Below are 4,543 nucleotides of genomic sequence, written 5' to 3'. Positions count from 1 at the left end.
GATGAATCACATCGTTCCTTTTGGGAAAAGATGAAAACTTTCTTTGTGGCTATTTTGGCTACCAGCTATTTCTCNGAGAGGTGAATCAGATTCTACTATGTATTTGTGCGTGCGTGCGTGTGTGTGTGTGTGTGTGTGTGTGTGAAATCTGAGTCATACGCTGGACCTACTGAATCAGAATCTTTGGGTGAGAGGGAGCAGGTGTTGAAGACAGACATGAAAATCTTAAAAGTTCCCCAGAGTTACTCACTCTAATTTCATCTTTTTCACATTTGTTTCTTCTTGCTAGTTAAAAAACAGAATGTACTTCTATGGAACCCAACCATAATTTAACAATCAAACAAATCAGTGTTAAACCATGGTATCATGCCACAGCTCTACAGCCTGTTACAGATGAAATATTCTGGCCTGCAGAGTGTTCTTGGTCTTTGGTGACCTGGTGACTCTGCCCTTGGTGTCACATGTAAACAGATCATTTGCAAAATGACTTCATAATGGGGTCTCATGTTCTCATATGGGCTAGAGTCCTCAGTTAAAGGGAGTTGAGCCTTTGAGGACTTGCTAGGAAGCTCTTGACAGAGGGAACTCTGGTGGATGAATCACATCGTTCCTTTTGGGAAAAGATGAAAACTTTCTTTGTGGCTATTTTGGCTACCAGCTATTTCTCAGGTAAGGATCTGTCAAAGAACTTTGCAGAGGGAGTAAACATTTGACCTTCTAAGGGAAGAAACAAGCCAATAGTAACTGTTTTCTAGATGTATGGATTTCAAACTGCAACGTTTTTCTCAGAGATGAGTTTACTACCTCAACCAGAATGAATATCAGTGGTGAATCCACTTTTCTATATTCCAAACACTCTGCCGTAGGCAGGTTCAGAATCAATACCTTAAAGGAGGATTGATGTGAGGTATAATCACTATTTGACAAATAATTTGGCCTTCTGAGTTGATAATCAGTATCATCTCTCCTCCCATCTCTTCCTAATACTTTCCCACCATACTCCCACACACTGGTATTGTGTGTGTGTGTGTATGCACGTGTGTGTGTATTCAAATACCTTCTACACAAAACAGTATCAGCTTCTAACATGGCTTACGATTACAGGACAACCTGATGTTATCATATCTCTAGAGAGGGCTCAGCTTTTTTAATTAATTCCAGCAAAATGGGAAGGGAAACCCATGATGTGAAACTAACTCTGCGAGTGGAGTGGTGAAGTGGAAGGGGAGGCAGGGAGGGCATTCAGCTACAGTAGCTGAAAGAAGTCAAAGCTGTTAAGTAGAATATAACATATGAAGGTCATAAGAACTGTTAATAGTTTAGGTAAGCAGTTGTTGACACAGAGATCCCAAACAGTGTGAAGAGGCTTCCTTATAAGCAGATAGAGTTTGGAAAGAGGATATTTAAGACAGGCAAGAGTCAAAAAAGAAGGCCAGTATCTAAGATTTCTGCCAGCAGGTAGCCAGGCTGACTATCAAGAACTAGACTTTGTCTAAAAGGGGTCCATACAATGTCTGAGCAGCCCAGCAGTGGATGATCTGCTGAGTCGCAGAGGATGAAGCTTGGTTTTAAATCTCTCCTGTCAAAAGTCAGCATTAAATCGAGGAATGGGTTATGCTTAAATTCTCAAGTGGGACACTAAGTGTGTTTGGGGAAGTGTTTTGGCAATCAGGCATGGCCAAGCAAATCCTGCATGAAGGAGACACATATTTTTCTAAGATTTTCATGGTTATTAATTTATATGGGAATCCTGAAGGGGTTAATTAACTGGTTGCATCTCAATACTACATTTTTTAGTTGATCCTCTTTCCTAAACATTTTTGTTTCAGATATTTTTGGTCACCATTCATTGAGGGTAAGTTTTCTACTTCCTACATGAGAATGATTTTTACAATCAATACAATAGTATTTCTATTAGGTTGAACCACATTAAACCACATGAAATTGCTAATATTTGAGCATTTCTGATATATATAATGGCAATGCATATAGTTCAATCTACCCATCTCTGTCAGAATAGATGCTGGGGTAAACCAGGATTCATCCCTGTCTCTACTATTCCTCTAACTCCTTATATACTGCTAGTGATTAAAGCTCCTTATTTCTGATTTTTATTTTTTTCCTCCTTCTAAATTCATTGCTATTGCCTGCATATTAAGTTCTCCTCACTTCTTGCCTGTATTATTGCAATGGCCACCCAATGGTCTTCTTGCACTGAGTCTGATACAGGGGTTGGCAAACTATGGCCACCTGTTTTTTGGAAGTAGAGTTTTACTGGAACACAGCCATGCTCATTACTTTATGTATTGTCTCTGGCTGTTTTTAGGCTATAACAACAGAGCTGAGTAGTTGCAATAGAGACCACATGGCTTAAAAATTATAAAATATTGCTACCTAGCTCTTCATAGGAAAAGCTCGCCAATTCCTGTACTAACTCCGCACTCTAAGTGTGGGCCTTCTAAAATGCAAATCTGACTGAGACCTCCTCTCTTTAGAACAGTGACTTCTAGTACTGCTGCGGGATAAACCTTTTTGCATGCCTTACAATACCTTACAATACAATTCCCCTTTCTCACCTTAGTTCTAGGTAACTTAAGCTATCTTGGGCTCTATGCTATTTCAGTTTTGTCTTTGTGTACATAATTCTTTCTAATCAAATTATCCTTCTTTTCATACTCATATCCAATTTTAGAAAGCATTTTCATCTTGTAAGAATCCACTGAAGAATCAATTTTTTGGTAAAGCCTCCCCAAACAAACCTTGTAGCCTTACTCATTAAAAGAGATGACAGACATAAACAGTATTTCCCAAAAAAGTTATTTGAGTACCTTCTAATAATATTAGTGATGATTTTAGCTAATTTAACAGTGAATATTTTTTATTGCAATAGTCACAGTTTTTCTTTAGTGCATGTTAGGGAAAAAAAGGATTATAATTTCAAATCCAAGATATGGATAGTCATGTTCAGGACATTTCCAGGGTGAGTAGTCAAGTTTAAAAATAGAAGCCCATTCAACAAAAAATATTTTTAAAGAAAAATGGCACATGAATTTGGAAGGAATTATGAATCAAGTAACTGAAATTGGCAAACACTGTTGTCAATAATAGAAGCCATTTAAGTTTTGTGGACAGGGCAGTACCCTGATCTATGGATATGTGGATATACTGTGATCTGAGCCAATAAAATAGAAATTTGTGGCAGCTCATTCCTTATCTGCTCATTACATGGTGCTCAGGAACTTTCTAAGCCCCCCTTCTACCTATAGACAATTTACTCTGTCACTCAAGTCTTCTAAATCCAGCTTACCCCAACTCTTGGACTATGGAGGAAGAAAAGTAAAATGAGGAGATACTGAGGAAATCTTTTCTCACTATTCCAGCCTCTTAATCCTCAGAGGACTGGGCTATAGCCAATACCAGAGTGTGACCACGCAGGGTATTCTGATCCGGGCACCACAGTTAAAGGGGGTTGATGAACTAAAATGATTCCAGAAGCCCTTGGACAGTGGTTGCAGGCATTTTTGTCACTTCCCAGAATGTTCTCTTTCCCTTCTAACAAGTGACATACATTACACAGCCAAAGGTCAGGGCTGTAAAGCCTCAGCTGTCTTTCAAAGTGGAAATCCAAAGGCTCTGGCTGCTGAATTTAAGATAAGTTTTCATGTTTAAAGTGTGAAGGAAGACATATTTTATCATTATCTCCTGTCTGCACAAAATAAGACTCCCAAGCACTAATATTAGAAGCCATTGAGATCATTACAGGATAGAGAGTTTGACCTGTGAGTTTTGTTTTAGGACGTTCCGTGCGCTTATTATCAGAAGACATCTGTACAAAAGAAACGTTTATGCTCCATAAGAGTCAGCCCGTTATGCGCTTCTAATAATGTTACATATTCTAATACCTGCCTGTACTGCTTCGCTAACATGTAAGTGAAAACACCAAACGCAAAACAGAAACTTCTTTTGAGAATCATGGAAGTGTTGAATCACTATATTGTACACCTGAAACTAATGTAACACTGTATGCTAACTACACTGGAATTAAAATTAAAACCAAAAACCAAAGCCCTTCTACACATTTCGGAAAATGTGCATGAAGTCTGCAAGATGTGATTCTGTAAGCTAAAAATGTCACTGGGGTTTCAGTTCGGCTGGCTGCACATAAGGAGGCTGGGGGGGGGATCCAGGGACTAAACCACCAGGATTCTGAGTCCCACCTCCAGCCCCAGCAGGGGAGCCCACCCTCTATATGTTTCAAACATTAGGCTTCAATATGAGATTATATGTGATAAAGATTTCTGTTCCTAAAATGTTTAAAAATCATAGCCGTAAGAAAAATCACCCCTTTTGACATAAGACTAAAGCAACAAGTCTCAGCACTCAGTCAGAAGGTTGAGTCCTGCGCCTGTGGTTAAGTGATATTGGGAACTCTCATAACCCTTCTCTACCTCAAGTTCTCATCTACGAGTCTGACATTAAGATTTCCTGCTTTACTTGCTTAATACGCTATGACAACAGTGACTCTTCTTTCCTGGTATTTTCA

General features: G+C 39.0%; 1 long non-coding RNA gene across 1 annotated transcript; it reads left to right on the top strand.

Annotated features, from left to right (window-relative positions):
• The first annotated feature begins 608 nt into the window (after positions 1 to 608).
• LOC109488594 lies at positions 609 to 3,910 on the top strand. Its single transcript, XR_002141537.2, has 3 exons — positions 609 to 669; positions 1,830 to 1,855; positions 3,796 to 3,910. It is a non-coding gene; the product is annotated as an uncharacterized LOC109488594 (long non-coding RNA).
• Positions 3,911 to 4,543: the final 633 nt, after the last annotated feature.

This window comes from Ailuropoda melanoleuca, chromosome 3 (genome assembly GCF_002007445.2).
Source record: "Ailuropoda melanoleuca isolate Jingjing chromosome 3, ASM200744v2, whole genome shotgun sequence".
NCBI lineage: Eukaryota > Metazoa > Chordata > Mammalia > Carnivora > Ursidae > Ailuropoda > Ailuropoda melanoleuca.
This window is presented reverse-complemented; position numbering and strand designations above follow the sequence as displayed.